The sequence below is a fragment of the Oncorhynchus clarkii genome, chromosome 3 (assembly GCF_045791955.1).
Source record: "Oncorhynchus clarkii lewisi isolate Uvic-CL-2024 chromosome 3, UVic_Ocla_1.0, whole genome shotgun sequence".
NCBI classification, from domain to species: Eukaryota; Metazoa; Chordata; class Actinopteri; order Salmoniformes; family Salmonidae; genus Oncorhynchus; species Oncorhynchus clarkii.
The window spans coordinates 78,503,004-78,525,074 of record NC_092149.1 but is presented as its reverse complement, the minus strand read 5'-3'; the positions used below and the strand labels follow the sequence as shown (position 1 = coordinate 78,525,074).

General features: G+C 40.0%; 1 protein-coding gene across 2 annotated transcripts in view; it reads left to right on the top strand.

Annotated features, from left to right (window-relative positions):
* Positions 1-203: 203 nt before the first annotated feature.
* LOC139405057 (beta-galactoside alpha-2,6-sialyltransferase 2-like) overlaps positions 204-22,071 on the top strand; it is an 84,156-nt gene continuing 62,288 nt past the window's right edge. Inside the window, exon 1 of one of the 2 annotated variants that reach the window (XM_071147558.1) lies at positions 204-630. The gene's annotated coding sequence lies outside the window, so the exon portion shown is untranslated. Of the gene's footprint in view, positions 631-5,535; positions 5,664-22,071 lie in introns of those variants that run through there. The other variant, XM_071147559.1, reaches the window with a different exon arrangement.

The window sequence follows — 22,071 nt, the reverse complement described above, 5'->3', positions numbered from 1 at the left end:
TTTTTAAGCCTTGAGACAATTGAGATGTATTGTGTATGTGTGCCATTCAGATGGTGAATGGACAAGACAAAATATTTAAGCGCCTTTGAACGTGGTATGGTAGTACGTGGCAAGCGGCCTAGTTTGTATCAAGAATTTCAAAGCTGCTTAGTTTTTCACCCTCAACAGTTTCCTGTATGTATCAAGAATGGTCCACCACCCAAAGGACATCCAGCCAATTTGACACAACTGTGGGAAGCATTGGAGTCAACATGGGCCAGCATCCCTGTGGAACGCTTTGGACACCTTGTAGAGTCCATGCGCTATGAACTGGGCGCAAGGTATTATTCATGTTTAGGAAGGCTTCAAATAAACTCGTGGTTGATCCCAAACACTCAAAGGCGATATATTTCACGCTAGGTTACAACCTCAAAGCAAAAGAGACATCGAGGCTCCGCCCACCACTCTCATGCTGAGGGTGCACGAAAAAGGCTTGCGACAATGTGAGACGACACCGAATGTGCAGCTTTCATGAATCTGATTTCAAACAGCGCTGTGAAACCGGACCACTGCCCGCACAGCTCGGTTAACGGAGGAAAAAACGGACACTAGCCTGCCTTCTAAAACAATGAAGACAAACATATTTCCTAGGTAAGGCTTTAATGGCTCCCCGCAGGATTTGCAGGCAGTTGCTCCTCACGCTTCAGAGCGCGTTGTGCTAACAGCCCCGCGGTAGACTACATTGTAATGACGAGCAGTCAATTGGCAAAATATGTGGCTACAAGAGATTCAGCCAGCGGTCGATTTGGTTTCTAGAATGGACATATAAATTAAACATAATTAAGCAAGAATATTCAGTAGCAAATAAATAGCCTGAACGGTTTAGGTTAACGGGTTTATCTTTGCACGGTCAGAATGATGAAAGAACCATAGCCAACTGCACCGTTAAAATAGTTTTTTTTATCCTAGGCTATCAACATCATTCATGAGCCTACTACTTGATAGATTTAGGATCCCTTGGATCCCAATTAAAGCATGCAATACCTAGTGCGGCAACATTGTAGCCAAATCACACATTTAACAGCCTACTTTCCTACTTTGTATGGAATCTTTATGTAAATATTTGCCTGTTCATAGCTGTCCAATTGTATTACGCCTTCCTGTGTTTGACTCATTTGAGTTTAACACAGTACTGTTAGCTCATGAAATTAGATAATTTCATTTATTTAGACTGCATGTTAAATTAGCAATATAAGGTCATATGTTCCACGCGTGTGTGTGTGGTGAAACCCTGTCTGTGGCATAAGAAGTACGTTTGATTAAGGAGGACCATGCCTTTCTATAATGTGAGATTGGAGGTGTCCTGTCCTCCATCCAACTAACGTTACTAAAATCAAATCAAATTGTATTTGCCACATACAGATGGTTAGTAGATGTTAGTGCAAGTGTAGCAAAATGCTTGTGCTTCTAGTTCTGACAGTGCAGTAAAATCTAACAATTTAATCTAACAATTCCCCAACAACTACCTAATACACACATCTAAAGGGGTGAATGAGAATATGTACATATAAATATGTGGAGGAGCGATGGCCGAGCGGCATAGGCAAGGTGCAATAGATGGTATAAAATACAGTATATACATGTGATATGAGTAATGTAAAATATGTAAACATTATTAAAGTGCCATTATTTAGAGTGCATTGTATGAAGTGACTAGTGATCCATTTATTAAAGTTGCCAGTGATTGGGTCTCAATGTAGGCAGCAGCCTCTCTATGTTAGTGATTGCTGTTTAACAGTCTGATGGCCTTGAGATAGAAGCTGTTTTTCAGTCTCTCGGTCCCAGCTTTGATGCACCTGTATTGACCTCACCTTCTGGATGGTAGCGGTGAGAACAGGCAGTGGCTCGGGTGGTTGTTGTCCTTGATGATCTTTTGGCCTTCCTGTGACATCGGGTGCTGTAGGTGTCATGGAGGGCAGCTAGTTTGCCCCCGGTGATGCGTTGTGCAGACCTCACCACTCTCTGGAGAGCCTTGCGGTTGAGGGCGGGACAGTTGCCATACCAGGCTGTGATACGGCCCGACAGGATGCGCTCGATTGTGCATCTGTAAAAGTTTGTCAGGGTTTTGGGTGACAAGCCAAATTTCTTCAGCCTCTGAGTCTCTTCTGAGTGTTGGAGTGTGCCCCTGGCTATCTGTAAAAAATAAGAAAAAAAACATTGCCGTCTGTTTTTTTAATATAAGGAATTTTAAATTATTTATACTTTTTACTTTTGATACTTATATGTATTTTAGAAATTACATGTACTTTTGATACTTAAGTATATTTAAAAGCAAATACTTTTCCTCTAGTATTTTACCGGGCGACTTTTACTTGAGTTTTAATTGAGTTTACTTGAGGGCTAACTTCAAGTTGGCTACGGTGACTGGTTCAAGTCAAATTGAACCAGTCACACAGTGGCCATGCCAGTCCTCTGGACATTCAATGGTAGTTTGGCAGGCGGTCGTTGGCAGCTCGCTGTCCGGACCATTTAAACCGTAGCATTATTGGCTTTAACAGCTGTTTGAATAAAACCCAACAGTGTTATGGTCCATTGTATTAGACAAATTGAACGAAGTGCCGGTAGTTATGCCATTTTGAGAGAAATGATGAGAAACGAAAAGACACAAGTGCCAAGGACGAAGAGTTTTAGGAATTATCCCCATAAGCTAGCTAACAGTTTTGGTTTGGGAGTGTATGTGGTAGAGGCTTTGAAGTGGTCGGATTCCTTCTTTCTTTGTCTGGGATCTACAGACAGGGCTACGTTTGTTTTAGAACAGCGAGCCATCACCTAACAAATCAAAACCAAGACTCATCTGACGGAAAAAGAGGTGAGGAATAAAAGAAACATGATTTCTGTGTAATATATTCAGCAGCATACACCAATCTATTTTTGGATCAACCTACAGTCCTTGAACCAAAAGCATTTCTAAGGTGATGTGTGATGAATGCAAAAAACAACGAGTAAAATCCCGATACCAAAACAAAGTGTGAGTCACAGTTTCACTCTTTTGAAATGGTGTCCTTCTGCAGCATGGAGAAGGTGAAACCCAGAGGGCTTTTACTGATTGTGGTTGCTGAGGGAACTCTGCTACCTTGGCAGTGTGTTCTTTGTAGTGATGGGGCAAAAAAATCATCAATAGTTCTGTGTCACAATGTTATTTTAGACGATACTATATCAATACTTGTTTTTCATGGCTCTCTCTTGTCCCTCTGCTGCAGACATAACAGTGAGCAATATGTTTGGAACATCGAATCGCATTAAAATCTTAGTATCGGATCACAATACATATTTGTAGAATCGTGATACATATAGAATTGCAGTACAAATGTTATCGGCAACTAAGTGTCATGGTAATATCGTATTGTGAGGTCCCTGGCAATTCTCAGCCCTAGTTATTTGTGTGCAGCAGGACAGTTTAATGGGTGTGTCTTTGTATTCTTGATGAATGACAACAGGGGTGTGTGTCTGTGTTAAATTATAACACGGGTTGGTATTTATAGGTTGAGTTATAGCAGTGGTGTGTATTTGTATTGTTGAGTTATAGCAGTGGTGGGTGTTTGTATTGTTGAGTTATAACAGTGGTGGGTGTTTGTATTGTTGAGTTATAGCAGAGGTGTGTGTTTGTATTGTTGAGTTATAGCAGCAATGGGTGTTTGTATTGTTGAGTTATAGCAGTGGTGGGTGTTTGTAGGTTGTTGACTTATAGCAGAGGTGGGTGTTTGTATTGTTGAGTTATAACAGTGGTGGGTGTTTGTAGGTTGTTGACTTATAGCAGTGGTGGGTGTTTGTAGGTTGTTGAGTTATAACTAGAGGTCGACCGATTATGATTTTTCAACGCCGATACCGATTATTGGAGGACCAAAAAAGCCGATACCAATTAATCGGACGATTTAAAAAAATATATATTTATTTGTAATAATGACAATTACAACAATACTGAATGAACACTTTAACTTAATATAATACATCAATCAAATCAATTTAGCCTCAAATAAATAATTAATTCAATTTGGTTTAAATAATGCAAAAACAAAGTGTTGGAGAAGAAAGTAAAAGTGCAATATGTGCTATGTAAGAAAGCTAACGTTTAAGTTCCTTGCTCAGAACATGAGAACATATGAAAGCTGGTGGTTCCTTTTAACATGAGTCTTCAATATTCCCAGGTAAGAAGTTTTGGGTTGTAGTTATTATAGGAATTATAGGACTATTTCCCTCTATACCATTTGTATTTCATTAACCTTTGACTATTAGATGTTCTTATAGGCACTTTAGTATTGCCAGTGTAACAGTATAGCTTCCATCCCTCTCCTCGCTCCTCCCTGGGCTCGAACCAGGAACACATTGACAACAGCCACCCTCGAAGCAGCGTTACCCATGCAGAGTAAGGGGAACAACTACTAGAAGCCTCAGAGCGAGTTACGTTTGAAACGCTATTAGCGCGCGCTAACTAGCTAGCCATTTCACTTCGGTTACACCAGCCTCATCTCGGGAGTTGATAGGCTTGAAGTCATAAACAGCGCAATGCTTGACGCACAACGAAGAGCTGCTGGCAAAATGCACAAAAGTGCTGTTTGAATGAATGTTTACGCTCCTAATTCTGCCTACCACTGCTCAGTCAGATGCTTGTATGCTCAGTCAGATTATATGCAACACAGGACACACTAGATAATATCTAGTAATATCATCAACCATGTGTAGTTAACTAGTGATTATGATTGATTGTTTTTTATAATATAAGTTTAATGCTAGCTAGCAACTTACCTTGGCTTACTGCATTCACGTAACAGGCAGTCAGTCTCCTTGTGGAGTGCAATGAGAGAGAGGCAGGTCGTTATTGCATTGGACTAGTTAACTGTAAGGTTGCAAGATTGGGTCCCCCGAGCTGACAAGGTGAAAATCTGTCGTTCTGCCCCTGAACGAGGCAGTTAACCCACTGTTCCTAGGCCGTCATTGAAAATAAGAATGTGTTCTTAATTAACTGACTTGCCTAGTTAAATAAAGGTATAAAAAACTAATAAATCGGCGCCCAAAAATACCATTTCCGATTGTTATGAAAACTTAAATTCGTCCCTAATTAATCGGCCTTTCCGATTAATTGGTCGACCTCTAGTTATAACAGTGGTGGGTGTTTGTATGGTTGAGTTATAGCAGTGGTGGGTGTTTGTATTGTTGAGTAATAACAGTGGTGGTTGTTTGTATTGTTGATTTATAACAGTGGTTTGTGTTTGTATGGTTGAGTTATAGCAGTGGTGGGTGTTTGTATTGTTGAGTAATAACAGTGGTGGTTGTTTGTATTGTTGAGTTATAACAGTGGTTTGTGTTTGTATGGTTGAGTTATAGCAGTGGTGGGTGTTTGTATTGTTGAGTAATAACAGTGGTGGTTGTTTGTATTGTTGAGTTATAACAGTGGTTTGTGTTTGTATGGTTGAGTTATAGCAGTGGTGTGTGTGTTTGTATTGTTGAATTATAACAGTGGTGGGTGTTTGTATTTTTTAGTTATAACTAGAGGTCGACTGATTAAATTGGCCTCGGGATGATTTCAAGTTTTCTCAACAATCGGCATTATGGCCGAGGGAGACTGCATGGCAGGCTGACCACCTGTTACGCGAGTTCAGCATCAAAGGGACCTGCAAGGAGCCAAGGTAAGTTGCTAGCTTGCATTAAACTTTTCTTATAAAAACAATCTCCACATAATCATTAGTTAACTACACATGGTTGATGGTATTACTACGTTAACTAGCTTGTTCTGCATTGTGTATAATCAATGCAGTGCCTGTTAATTTATCATCGAATCACAGCCTACCTCAACTTCGCCAAAAGGGTAATGATTTAACAAAAGCGCATTCGCGAAAAAGCACAATTGTTGTGCAAGTCTACCTAACCGTAAACAACAACGCCTTTCTTAAATCACTACACAAGTATATATTTTTAACCTGCATATGTAGTTAAATGAAATTCATTTTAGCAGGCAATATTAACCAGGGGAAATTGTGTCACTTCTCTTGCGTTCAGGTCAATCAGAGTCAGGGTATATGCAACAGTTTGGTCCACCTGGCTAGTTGCGAAACGGAACGGTTCCGTATTTTACTGAAAGAATCAACGTTTTGTTTTCGAAATGATAGTTTCCAGATTTGACCATATTAATCACCAAAGGATCGTATTTCTGTGTGTTTTTATTATAATTGAGTATATGATGTGATATTTGATAGAGCAGTCTGACTGAGCGGTGGTAGGCAGCAGCAGGCTCGTAAGCATTCATTGAAACAGCACTTTAATGCGTTTGCCAGCAGCTCTTAGCAATGCTTGAGGCACAGCTCTGTTTATGACTTCAAGCCTATCAACTCCCGAGATTAGGCTGACAATACTAAAGTGCCTATAAGAACATCCAATAGTCAAAGGTATATGAAATACAAATGGTATAGAGAGAAATAGTCCTATAATTCCTATAATAACTACAACCTAAAACTTCTTACCTGGGAATATTGAAGACTCATGTTAAATGGAACCACCAGCTTTCACATGTTCTCATGTTCTGAGCAAGGAACTTAAACGTAATCTTTTTTACATGGCACATATTGCACTTTTACTTTCTTCTCCAACACTTTGTTTGCATTATTTAAACCAAATTGAACATGTTTCATTATTTATTTGAGGCTAAATTGATTTTATTTATGTATTATATTAAGTTAAAATAAAAGTGTTCATTGTTCATTCAGTATTGTTGTAATTGTCATTATATATATATATATATATATATATATATATATATATATATATATATATATATATATGACAATTACAACACTACATGGTCCGATTAATCAGTATTGGCCTTTTTTGGTCCTCCAATAATCGGTATCGTTATCGACGTTGAAAAATCATAATCGGTCAACCTCTAGTTATGACTGTTATTACTGTTATGATATTAATGTCATGGTTGTTATTACTGAGATGTAATAACTTATGTTATAACTGTTATGACTTATATTACTGTTATTCCTGTTAGGATATTACTGTTTATTATGGCTATTATGTTACTACTGTTATTATTGTTATTATGTATTAGTATGTCATTATGTTATGACTGTTATTATGGTTATTACTGGATTATGGTCTCTGTCTAAATATCCTCCCCCTGTAGCAATCTCTTACTAAACCATCACATTGTTAGTGAAAAGAAAACGAGGTGAGTTGTTCCCATACTGTACCATGGAAAGAACTTTGAACACCTGGAAAGTGTAATATTAATGATGATCATCTTTATAATGGCAGTGTCTGCATTTGTAGTGTTAAAATACTCTCAAACAGGTACCGTTGTGCTAGTACTGTAATTGGTATTATTTTCACAAATTTGTTATTGAATGAGTTACACCCTAGATAAGATGTACCATAGGGGACCAGAACCCTCTCCAACAACACACATACACCCCATTCACACATCTGTGATTGTATCACCTTCCATCTGTTCCACAGGATTCACACCTGACCTGTGGCTCAGAACGGGGAGGGCCTGTGTCAGGCCGAAAGCCAGCCAGCCCCCCGCCCACATACACACACACAGTGTCAGTGCTCCACCTGGTTGTTAGATCATAAGGCTTATAACAAACAATCCCCAACAGCACCAAACTGTGTCCCTCTACCTTTGTAACTATGCTTATATTTAGCAGCCACCTGGATGGACCCCCCCCCCCACACACACCCACACACACACACACACACACACACAGCACCAATTTAGTCCTCCACCACCCACCAGTGCACCATGGGAAGGGTAAAGACTTCCTGTAAGTATGAGAGTGGAGGACATTTAATTTAAAATGGAGAGGGAGAGATAAATAAGGAGGGAGAGAGGAAAAGAGAGAGTGACAGGGAGAGAGAGGAGAGACATGAAAATAGAGGGAGAGAGAAAGTTTGTGTGTGTGTGTGCATGATCTCTTGCTTAACATACACAAAAACACATTTGTTAGTCAGCAGATGTCCAGTTTGCCAGGTTTTTTTCACATTCTGTCACGGCTGATTTCCTCCTCTTCGTCTGAAGAGGTGTAGTAGGGATCGGACCAAATTGCAGCGTGGTTTGTCTTCAACATATATTAATGAAAGACGAAAAACGTGAACACTACACAAAATACAAAATAACAAACGTGGCAATACCCAAACAGTCCTATCTGGTGCAGAGAACACAGAGACAGGAAACAATCACCCACAAAGTACCCACAGAATATGGCTGCTTAAATATGGTTCCCAATCAGAGACAACGATAGACAGCTGCCTCTAATTGAGAACCAATCTAGGCAACCATAGACATACAAAATACCTAGAATGGAGACAGCCCCATAAACATACAAAAAACCCTAGACTTTGTTTTCCTTGTTATTTTGGTTAGGTCAGGGTGTGACATGGGTGATGTATGTGGGTGATGGGTGATACATCAACCCCTAACCAAAATAACAAGGAAAACAAAGAATACTAAGGTCAGGGTGTGACACGTTATTGACGTTTCATTCAGAACTATCCCTAATCAAGGTAGTATCCTCATTAATGTAGAAGAGTTTAGAAACATATTCTATTCTTATTTACAACAAAAGTGACTCCAAAATTACACAATACATTATTTACCATTATTTTCTATTGAGGAAAAAAATATCTGAAACACAACCAAAAACAAACAGCATTAGCTTTGTCAAAATACACAAAATTGCAGGAAATTAGCTTTAACAATGCACAATGTTTTCTCAGCTCCATGTCAAATCGCAGGAAAGGTTTTTTAAAACCATAACATTTTCTGTCAGCTCCAAGGCAAAATGTGTAGAATTTCAGAAAATGTGCTTTAAAAATGCAAACAATTCTCCACAAGGTCAAGATGGGGGGCCTCTTCAGTCGTTCTGACCGTGCCCATTGCCACGCCCCCTGCCGCACCCACCACCTAAGCCCCTTTTTGATCCAGAGAAAACCCTGGAAGGGAAGAGAACAGAGGACAGACAAGACAAGAGTCCAGGCAGTGCATGGTCTCTTGTGTAATTGCGACCTTCACAGCGCATCCTCTCTCTGATAAATCACACGTCTTTTAATGACAGCCTTTGGGCTGTGGAGACAGACCGCTGAGTGCTCTGAAACGCAGCCTGGCCAGGAACAAGGTCCTGTGAAAGGATCCCAGCTCTACAGCAGCACTACATCTCCCATTCTGGCCCATAAATACAGGGGCTGGCAGCGGCACAGACATTTGAAGAAGTGGACTGAGTCAACTCACAGGGACACTTAAAGGACACTTCACCCTGGCCGCTATACGCCGTTCTCATCATCCTCTGGAGGGCCATTTGGGATTAATGTCCATAGGAAGGATGACCGTCTGTAAACGCTCTGGGGGACCAGAATATCTCAGGTGACCTCACCCAGGGGAGTGGACTGTCTGGAGGCGATGACAGAGAGAAAAAACATGTTTGTGCAGTAGGAAAATAATGTTATGCCTCCCGAGTGGCGCAGCGGTCTGAGGCACTGCCTCGCAGTGAGGTTTGAAATTATTATATATGTTTTGAATAGAAAATGTTTTCAAATCCTGCAACACCGCAGGACAAGACGTCTAAGAAGTTGTCTTAGCCTGGAAGGCTGGGAAACTCAGCCATCTATTTTGATTGACTACGGCCCGCAATAAATGACCACTAATCACAGGACAAGAGACAGTCAATTACATAAGGGGCTTAGACAGGCTCGGATAACCTCTGATAGCCCCGGAGGTGAAGTGCGTGCACACACACACAGGTGCTAAAACATTATGTTCCAGCGAGAAGTTAACAGGATTTGAGCTGATTACATCACAGGCTTTCACATGTTAGGGTTGGTGGACTATACGAGGGTGTGTGGTTTCACTAAACTACGACCACAGAACACGACCGCTGAACTAGGATGCACACCTCTTCTGACAGCTTGACCTCTCTCTGCCAACTAGGTGCATCTAGAAAAATGAGTTTTTCCTGCTCTAGTTGCATTGCCCAAACGAGTCTTTACATAGACAGTATACCACACTGAAAAACAGATGACTTATAGACACAACAGCTAAACAAACGTCCCTCTAAAGCTCCTATATGACTTCTCAGGGTGTTTATAACCAATTATTACTGTCTACTTACCTCTCCCACGTGTTTCTCATTGGCCCTCATGTCCTCATCCTCCTCCCCTCTCACACACACACACACAGACAGAGACAGACAGAGTGAGGGCCCCAGCTGGTCTTGATGACTGCAACCCTCCTCCTTTGAAGGCTGGGCTCATAACCCTCCAATTAAGGACAGATATCTCTGCCTATGTACTTGCTCAAATCTTCAGACAACGTAGCCGATTCTTTCCTTTTCTACTGTGGTGGGGAGGGGAAAGTCATGATAAGGTAGTGTGCTGTACTGTACTGCATGTGCTATGCTGCGCTGAATATCCTAGTATCACACATCTGTCCTTCAGAGGACATCAGCAGATGTCACAAGAGTGTCCTTCTGTAGTTATACCAGGGGGTTGTGGGGTGTGTGTGCAGTTCTTGGTGTGTTTGTAGGTGGTGTGGGGGTTCAGGGGAGAGGTAGCACTGCACACCTGTGGGCTTTACAACACCCCCCCAGGGGGAGCGTGGCCCAGCCAGTTCACCCCCATAAATAGCCAGCTACAAAGAGAAAGAGGTGCCAGCCTGCATGCCACTATAATGAGCTAGAACATATGTTCTGGAACACTAATGCAGATGTTCTGTTGTGGAGATCACAGCCCTTCAGGGATTCTACAAACCCTCATAACGTTCTATAATGAATGCATTCATTCTGGCACCATGTGATCAATTAGCAGTTGTAAACATGTATTATTCTTCTCTATGGTGAATGAAGCATGATCTAAGCATGAACAATACAAACACCCAGCACTTATAACTCAACAATACAAACACACACCACTTATAACTCAACAATACAAACACACACCACTTATAACTCAACAATACAAACACCCACCACTGTTATAACTCAACAATACAAACACCCACCACTTATAACTCAACAATACAATCACACACCACTTATAACTCAACAATACAAACACACACCACTTATAACTCAACAATACAAACACCCACCACTGTTATAACTCAACAATACAAACACCCACCACTTATAACTCAACAATACAATCACACCACTTATAACTCAACAATACAAACACCCACCACTGCTATAACTCAACAATACAAACACACACCACTTATAACTCAACAATACAAACACCCACCACTGTTATAACTCAACAATACAAACACCCACCACTTATAACTCAACAATACAATCACACACCACTTATAACTCAACAATACAAACACCCACCACTGCTATAACTCAACAATACAAACACACAGCACTGGGTAATATAACAGTGGTGGTGTTTGTATTGTTGACTTATAGCAGTGGTGTGTGCATGTATTGTTGAGTTATAGCAGTGGTGGGTGATTGTATTGTTGAGTTATAACAGTGGTGGGTGTTTGTATTGTTGAGTTTTAAGTGGTGGGTGTTTGTATTGTTGAGTTATAAGTGGTGGGTGTTTGTATTGTTGAGTTATAACAGTGGTGGGTGTTTGTATTGTTGAGTTATAAGTGGTGTGTGTTTGTATTGTTGAGTTATAAGTGGTGTGTGATTGTATTGTTGAGTTATAAGTGGTGGGTGTTTGTATTGTTGAGTTATAACAGTGGTGGGTGTTTGTATTGTTGAGTTATAAGTGGTGTGTGTTTGTATTGTTGAGTTATAAGTGGTGTGTGTTTGTATTGTTGAGTTTTAAGTGGTGGGTGTTTGTATTGTTGACTTATAGCAGTGGTGGGTGTTTGTATTGTTGAGTTATAAGTGGTGGGTGTTTGTATTGGTGAGTTTTAAGTGGTGTGTGTTTGTATTGTTGAGTTATAAGTGGTGTGTGTTTGTATTGTTGAGTTTTAAGTGGTGGGTGTTTGTATTGTTGACTTATAGCAGTGGTGGGTGTTTGTATTGTTGAGTTATAAGTGGTGTGTGTTTGTATTGTTGAGTTATAAGTGGTGTGTGTTTGTATTGTTGAGTTATAAGTGGTGGGTGTTTGTATTGTTGAGTTATAACAGTGGTGGGTGTTTGTATTGTTGAGTTATAAGTGGTGTGTGATTGTATTGTTGAGTTATAAGTGGTGGGTGTTTGTATTGTTGAGTTATAACAGTGGTGGGTGTTTGTATTGTTGAGTTATAACAGTGGTGGGTGTTTGTATTGTTGAGTTATAACAGTGGTGGGTGTTTGTATTGTTGAGTTATAACAGTGGTGGGTGTTTGTATTGTTGAGTTATAACAGTGGTGGGTGTTTGTATTGTTGAGTTATAACAGTGGTGGGTGTTTGTATTGTTGAGTTATAACAGTGGTGGGTGTTTATATTGTTGAGTTATAACAGTGGTGGTGTTTGTATTGTTGATTATAAGTGGTGTGTGATTGTATTGTTGAGTTATACAGTGGTGGGTGTTTGTATTGTTGAGTTATAACAGTGGTGGTTGTTTGTATTGTTGAGTTATAACAGTGGTGGGTGTTTGTATTGTTGAGTTATAACAGTGGTGTGTGTTTGTATTGTTGAGTTATAACAGTGGTGGGTGTTTGTATTGTTGAGTTATAACAGTGGTGTGTGTTTGTATTGTTGAGTTATAACAGTGGTGGGTGTTTGTATTGTTGAGTTATAACAGTGGTGTGTGTTTGTATTGTTGAGTTATAATAAGGGCGTCTCTTTTTTTTCTTTTTTTTGATAATCTAAACTCTTGGGATCTGTTATAATGTGGGCTTTGCAGTTATTCAGTAACTCAACAACAATACAAACACCCACCACTTATAACTCACCAATACAAACACACACCACTGTTATAACTCAACAATACAAACACCCACCACTTAGAACTCACCAATACAAACACCCACCACTTATAACTCACCAATACAAACACACACCACTGTTATAACTCAACAATACAAACACCCACCACTTAGAACTCACCAATACAAACACCCACCACTTTTATAACTTAATGTCAATAATACCGTAAGTCACTACATAACAGTAATATCATAACAATACTAACATAATATAACCATAACAGTAATAAATCATAACATAATAACAGTAATAACATCTAACTTTAATAACATAACAGTACTAACACAATACCAGGAATAACATAACAGTACTAACACAATACCAAATCAAATCAAATCAAATTTTATTTGTCACATACACATGGTTAGCAGATGTTAATGCGAGTGTAGCGAAATGCTTGTGCTTCTAGTTCCGACAATGCAGTAATAACAAGTAATCTAACTAACAATTCCAAAACTACTGTCTTGTACACAGTGTAAGGGGATAAAGAATATGTACATAAGGATATATGAATGAGTGATGGTACAGAGCAGCATAGGCAAGATACAGTAGATGGTATCGGGTACAGTATGTACAAATGAGATGAGTAATAGGAATAACATAACAGTACTAACACAATACCAGTAATAACATAACCATAACAGTACTAACACAATACCAGGAATAACATAACCATAACAGTACTATCACAATACCAGGAATAACATAACAGTACTAACACAATACCAGGAATAACATAACAGTACTAACACAATACCAGTAATAACATAACCATAACAGTACTAACACAATACCAGGAATAACATAACCATAACAGTACTATCACAATACCAGGAATAACATAACAGTACTAACACAATACCAGGAATAACATAACAGTACTAACACAATACCAGTAATAACATAACAGTACTAACACAATACCAGTAATAACATAACAGTACTAACACAATACCAGGAATAACATAACCATAACAGTACTAACACAATACCAGGAATAACATAACAGTACTAACACAATACCAGGAATAACATAACAGTACTAACACAATACCAGGAATAACATAACCATAACAGTACTAACACAATACCAGTAATAACATAACAGTACTAACACAATACCAGGAATAACATAACAGTACTAACACAATACCAGGAATAACATAACAGTACTAACACAATACCAGGAATAACATAACCATAACAGTACTAACACAATACCAGGAATAACATAACAGTACTAACACAATACCAGTAATAACATAACAGTACTAACACAATACCAGTAATAACATAACAGTACTAACACAATACCAGTAATAACATAACAGTACTAACACAATACCAGTAATAACATAACAGTACTAACACAATACCAGTAATAACATAACAGTACTAACACAATACCAGTAATAACATAACAGTACTAACACAATACCAGGAATAACATAACAGTACTAACACAATACCAGGAATAACATAACAGTACTAACACAATACCAGGAATAACATAACAGTACTAACACAATACCAGTAATAACATAACAGTACTAACACAATACCACAACTACCACAATACCAGTAATAACATAACAGTACTAACACAATACCAGGAATAACAACTGTACTAACACAATACCAGTAATAACATAACAGTACTAACACAATACCAGTAATAACAGAACAGTACTAACACAATACCAGGAATAACATAACCATAACAGTACTAACACAATAGCAGTACTAACACAATACCAGGAATAACATAATACCGGTAATTTCATAACAGTAATATCCTAACATTACTAACATAACCATAACAGTAATTACAAACACAGTAACAGTAATATCCTAACATTACTAACATAACCATAACAGTAATTACAAACACAATAACAGTAATAGTACAACAGACCAATAGTAATATTAATAATCTTAACAGTAATAACATCCATAATAACAGTAATAACAATGAGTCGTAATATAAATAAATAATAAGATAACAGTAATAAGATGATAATCAAAGGATCAATAACATAACAGCCACAATAACACTAACATAATAACTATAATGACATTTAACTGTCACTCCCTGACCTTAGTATTCTTTGTTTTCTTTATTGTTTTGGTTAGGTCCGGGTGTGACATGGGTGATGTATGTGTTTTTCTACTGTCTAGGGGTTTTGTAGGTTTATGGGGTTGTTTACTATCTAGGTGTTTATGTATGTCTATGGTTGCCTAGATTGGTTCTCAATTAGAGGCAGCTGTTTATCGTTGTCTCTGATTGGGAACCATATTTAGGCTGCCATCTTCTTTGGGGATTTCGCGTGTTATTGTCTATGTCTAGTTGCCTGTGTCTGCACTAGTGTTATTATAGCTTCACGTTCGGTTTGTTGTTTTGTATAGTTAAGTGTTCTTCGTCTTCATTCAAATATCATGTATTCACATCACGCTGCGTTCTTACGACGAATGTGACATTAACATCATAACAGTACTAAAATATAACTGTAACAATTATAATATAAATAGCATAATTACTATAAATACAGTACTAACCATAATAACAATATCATATCAGTACTAACAGTAATATCATAACAGTAATGACATGATAACCCTAATGACAGTAAAAACATGATAACCATAATAACAGTAAAGACATGATAACCCTAATGACATGATAAACATAATAACTCATTATTAGGCTGTATTATACAGCCTAGTGCACATACAGCCTAGTGCACATACAGCCTAGTGCACATACAGCCTAGTGCACAGCACATACAGCCTAGTGCACAGCACATACAGCCTAGTGCACAGCACATACAGCCTAGTACACATACAGCCTAGTGCACAGCACATACAGCCTAGTACACATACAGCGTAGTGCACAGCACATATCCCCTAGTACACATACAGCCTAGTGCACATACAGCCTAGTGCACAGCACATACAGCCTAGTACACATACAGCCTAGTGCACAGCACATACAGCCTAGTAGACAGCACATGCAGCCTTGTAGACAGCACATACAGCCTTGTAGACAGCACATACAGCCTTGTAGACAGCACATACAGCCTTGTAGACAGCACATACAGCCTTGTAGACAGCACATACAGCCTAGTACACAGCACATACAGCCTAGTACACAGCACATACAGCCTAGTGCACAGCACATACAGCCTAGTACACGTACAGCCTAGTGCACAGCACATATAGCCTAGTACACAGCACATATAGCCTAGTACACAGCACATACAGCCTAGTGCACATACAGCCTAGTGCACATACAGCCTAGTGTACATACAGCCTAGTGCATATACATTCTAGTGCACAGCACATACAGCCTAGTGCACAGCACATACAGCCTAGTACACATACAGCCTAGTACACATACAGCCTAGTACTCATACAGCCTAGTGCACATACAGCCTAGTGCACAGCACATACAGCCTAGTGCACAGCACATACAGCCTAGTGCACATACAGCCTAGTGCACAGCACATACAGCCTAGTGCACAGCACATACAGCCTAGTGCACAGCACATACAGCCTAGTGCACAGCACATACAGCCTAGTAGACAGCACATACAGCCTAGTAGACAGCACATCCAGCCTAGTACACATACAGCCTAGTGCACATACAGCCTAGTGCACATACAGCCTAGTGCACATACAGTCTAGTGCACATACAGCCTAGTACACATACAGCCTAGTACACATACAGCCTAGTAGACAGCACATACAGCCTAGTGCACATACAGCCTAGTGCACATACAGCCTAGTACACATACAGCCTAGTACACATACAGCCTAGTACACATACAGCCTAGTACACATACAGTCTAGTACACATACAGTCTAGTACACATACAGTCTAGTACACATACAGCCGAGTGCACATACAGTCGAGTGCACATACAGCCTAGTACACATACAGCCTAGTAGACAGCACATACAGTCTAGTGCACATACAGCCTAGTGCACATACAGCCTAGTACACATACAGCCTAGTACACATACAGTCTAGTACACATACAGTCTAGTACACATACAGTCTAGTACATATACAGCCGAGTACACATACAGTCTAGTACACATACAGCCGAGTGCACATACAGTCTAGTGCACATACAGCCTAGTACACATACAGCCTAGTACACATACAGTCTAGTACACATACAGCCTAGTGCACATACAGCCTAGTGCACATACAGCCTAGTACACATACAGCCTAGTACACATACAGCCTAGTGCACAGCACATACAGCCTAGTGCACATACAGCCTAGTACACATACAGCCTAGTACACATATAGCCTAGTGCACATACAGCCTAGTGCACAGCACATACAGTCTAGTGCACATACAGCCTAGTACACATACAGCCTAGTGCACAGCACATACAGCCTAGTGCACAGCACATACAGCCTAGTGCACAGCACATACAGCCTAGTGCACATACAGCCTAGTACACATACAGCCTAGTGCACAGCACATGCAGCCTAGTGCACAGCACATACAGCCTAGTACACATACAGCCTAGTGCACAGCACATACAGCCTAGTGCACAGCACATACAGTCTAGTACACATACAGCCTAGTGCACAGCACATACAGCCTAGTGCACAGCACATACAGTCTAGTGCACATACAGCCTAGTACACATACAGCCTAGTGCACAGCACATACAGTCTAGTACACATACAGTCTAGTACACATACAGCCTAGTACACATACAGTCTAGTACACATACAGCCTAGTACACATACAGTCTAGTACACATACAGCCTAGTGCACATACAGTCTAGTACACATACAGTCTAGTGCACATACAGTGCCTTCAGAAAGTATTGACTTATTCCACATGTTGTTGTTACAGCCTGAATTTTTTGCTCATCCATCTACACACAATACCCAATAATGATAAAGCGAAATCATGTATTTAGACATTTTTACAAATCTGTTGAAAATAAAATACAGAAATCTAATTTATGTAGTGTATTCGGAAAGTATTCAGACCTCTTCCTTTTCCCCACATTTTGTTAAGTTAAGCTTATTATAATATATATTAAATAGTTTTTCCCCCTCGTCAATCTACACATAATACCCCATAATGACAACGAGAAAAAAAGTTTTTAGAAATGTTTGCACATTTATTAAAACAAAAAAACAGATACCTTATTTACATAAGTATTCAGACCCTTTGCTGTGAGACTCGAAATTGAACTCAGGTGCATCCTGTTACAATTGATCATCCTTGAGCTGTTTCTACAACTTGATTGGATTCCACCTGTGGTAAATTCAATTGATTGTACATTATTTGGTTAGGCACACACCTGTCTATATAAGGTCCCACAGTTGACAGTGCATGTCAGAGCAAAAACCAAGCCATGAGATCGAAGGAATTGTCCGTAGAGATCCAAGAAAAGATTGTGTCGAGGCACGGATCTGGGAAAGGGTACCAAAAAATGGCTGTAGCATTGAAGGTCCCCAAGAACACAGTGGCCTCTTAAATGGAAGAAGTTTGGAACCACCAAGACGCTTCCTAGAGCTGGCCATCCGATCAAACTGAGCAATCGTGTGAGAAGGACTTGGTCAGGGAGGTGACCAAGAACCCGATGATCACTCTGACAGAGCTCTAGACTTCCTCTGTGGAGATGGAAGAACATTTTAGAAGGATAACCATCTCTGCAGTACTCCACCAATCAGGTGTTTATGGTAGAGTGACCAGACAGAAGCCACTCCTCAGTTAAAGGTACATGACAGCCCACTTGGAGTTTGCCATAGTTTGCCCTGACCTTAGATATCTCTGTTTTATATATATTTTGGTTAGGTCAGGGTGTGACTAGGGTGGGTACTCTAGCGTTGTATGTCTAGGGTTTTGTATGTCTAGGGTTTTGTATGTCTAGGGTTGTTGTAGGTCTAGGGGTTTTTGTATTTCTATGTTGGCCTGATATGGTTCCCAATCAGAGACAGCAGTTTATCGTTGTCTCTGATTGGGGATCATATTTAGGCAGCCCTGTTTCCCACTTTCTGTTGTGGGATCTTGTCTACAGTTAGGTGCCTGTGTGCACACTAGTAGCTTCACGGTTGGTTGGTTGGTTGGTTGGTTGGTTGGTTGGTTGTTTTTGTTTTTGGTGAGTTTCAGTTCATTAAAAATATGTGGAACTCTATTCACGCTGCGCCTTAGTCTCCTTCATACGACAAACATGACACACCTAACGGACTCTCAGACCATGAGAAACAAGATTCTCTGGTCTGATGAAACCAAGATTGAACTCTTTGGCCTGAATGCCAAGCGTCAAGGAAACCTGGCACCATCCCTATGGTGAAGAATGGTGGTGGCAGCATCATGCTGTGGGGATGTTTTTCAGTGGCAGGGACTGGGAGACTAGTCAGGATCGAGGGAAAGATGAACGGAGCAAAGTACAGAGAGATCCTTTATGAAAACCTGTTCCAAAGCGCTCAGGACCTCAGACTGGGGTGAAGGTTCACCTTCCAACAGGACAACGACCCTAAGCACACAGCCGAGACAATGCAGGAGTGGCTTCGGGACAAGTTTCTGAATGTCCTTGAGTGGCCCAGCCAGAGCCCGGACTTGAACCCGATCAAACATCTCTGGAGAGACCTGAAAATAGCTGTGCAGCGACACTACCCATCCAACCTGACAGATCTTGAGAGGATCTGCAGAGAAGAATGGGAGAAACTCCCCAAATACAGGTGTGCCAAGCTTGTAGCATCATACCCAAGAAGACTTGATGCTGTAATCACTGCCAAAGGTGCCAAAACAAATGACTGAGTAAAGGGTTTGAAAACTTATGTAAATGTGATATCATTGTAATTTTTTTATACATTTGCAGTAAAATCTTACCTGTTTTTGCTTTGTCATTAAAAAAATACAATTGAATCAATTTTAGAATAAGTCTGTAACGTAACAAAATGTGTAAAATGTCAAGGGGTCTGAATGCAGTAAGTATTCACATCGCTGAGTCAATACATGATAGAATCACATTTGGCAGCAATCACAGCTGTAAATCTTTCTGGGTAAGTCTCTAAGAGCTTTGCTCACCTGGTACAATATTTGCCCATTATTATTTTACTAATTCTTCAAGCTCTGTCAAATTGTTTGTTGATCATTACTAGACAGCCATTTTAAAGTCTTGCCATAGATTTTCTAGCAGACTTAAGTCAAAACTGTAACTCTGCCACTCTGGAACATTTACTGTCTTCTAGGTAAGTAATTCCAGTGTAGATTTGGCCTTGTGTTTTAGGTTATTGTCCTACTGAAAGGTGAATCCCGGGTTTTCTTCTCGGATTTTGCCTGTGCTTAGCTTAGTTTCTTTTTTTTTTATCCTGAAACACTCCCTTGTCCTTAATTATTACAAACATACCCATAACATGATGCATCCACCACTATGTTTGAAAATATGGAGAGTGGTACTCAGTAATGTGTTGTATTGGATTTGCCCCAAACATAACTTTGTACACATTTTTTGCAATATATATATATATATATATATATATATTTTACTCTTCACTTTGTCAATTAGGTTAGTATTGTGGAGTAACTGCAATGTTGTTGATCCATCCTCAGCTTTCTTCTATCACAGCCATTAAACTCTGTAACTGTTTTAGTCACCATTGGCCTCATGGTGAAATCGCTGAGTGATTTCCTTCCTCTGAGTTAGGAAGGATGCCTGTATCTTTGTGACTGGGTCTATTGATACACCATTCAAAGTGTAATTAAAAGCTTCACCATGCTCAAAGGGATATTCAATGTCTGCTTTTCTTATTCTGTTTACCCATCTACCAATAGGTGCCCTTCATTGTGAGGCATTGGAAAACCTTCCTGGCCTTTGTTGTTGAATCTGTTTGAAATTCACTGCTTGACTGAGGGACCTTAGAGATAATTGTATGTATGGGGTACAGAGATGAGGTAGTCATAAAAAAAATCATGTTAAACCCTATTACGCCACACAGTGAGCCCATGCAACTTATTATGTGACTTGTTTAGCAAATATTTACTCCTGAACTTGTTTAGGCTTGTCATAACCAAGGGGTTGAATACTTATTGACTCAAGACATTTCAGCTTTGAATTTTTTATTCATTTGTAATTTAAAAAACAAAAACAATTCCACTTTGATATTACGGGGTGTTGTGTTAATCAATTTTAAATTCAGGCTCTAACACAACAAAATGTGGAAAAGTTTAAGGGGTATGAATACTTTCTGAAGGCACTATACACACACACACACAGAGGCTGTTGAAGGCATAAATCTAGGCCTAATCGACTCTCCACAGCCGCTTCGTCCCACAAGACCCAATAATAAAAGGCACTCTGCTGACCTGTTCCTGTCCTAGCTCTAACCCAGCAGGCTCCCCCAGCCTGAACCTTCCCTCAGCTAAAGCTATGTCTCGCTCTCTCTCTCCAGCCCCAACCCCAACAAGCTGAGAGCTGCTTCAACTGGTGATAGGAAATTTGTTTCAAGGAACTGTTAGGCTATATATTTGACCTGTACAGTGTAGCTCTGCAATGAAGAAAGAGGATACAAACATACATGCTCACATAAAACCACACCTTTTCCCCAGCTTTTCTCTTTGGAATCTAGAAACCAGGGTTTCCCCAACTCGGTCCTGGGGCCCCCCCTGGGTGCACATTTGTTTTTTTTCTCTAGCACTACACAGCTGATTCAATTAACCAACTCATCAAGCTTTTATTATTTGAATAAACTGTGTAGTGCTAGGGTAAAAACCAAAATGTGCACCCAGGGGGGGGGGCCCAGGACCGAGTTGGGGAAACCCTGTGTTATTTTTAGTATTATTTTACCTTTATTAAACTAGGAAAGTCAGTTAAGAACTAATTATTATTTACAATGACGGTCTACCCCCGGCCAAACCCTAACCCGGACAACGCTGGGCTAATTGTGTTCTGCCCTATGGGACTCGCAATCACCGCTGGTTTTGATACAGCCTGGAATCGAACCGGGGTCTGTAGTGACGCCTCTAGCACTGAGATGCAGTGCCTTAGACTGCTGCGCCACTCGGGAGCAGAAGAAGACTGCATGACAATGGGAGTGAGCAGGGCATTCTGAAATAATGCCATTGTTGGCCGATGGATTAAGGTTTTGGCTGAGTGTGTGGGACGGATTTACCCTCCAATGTT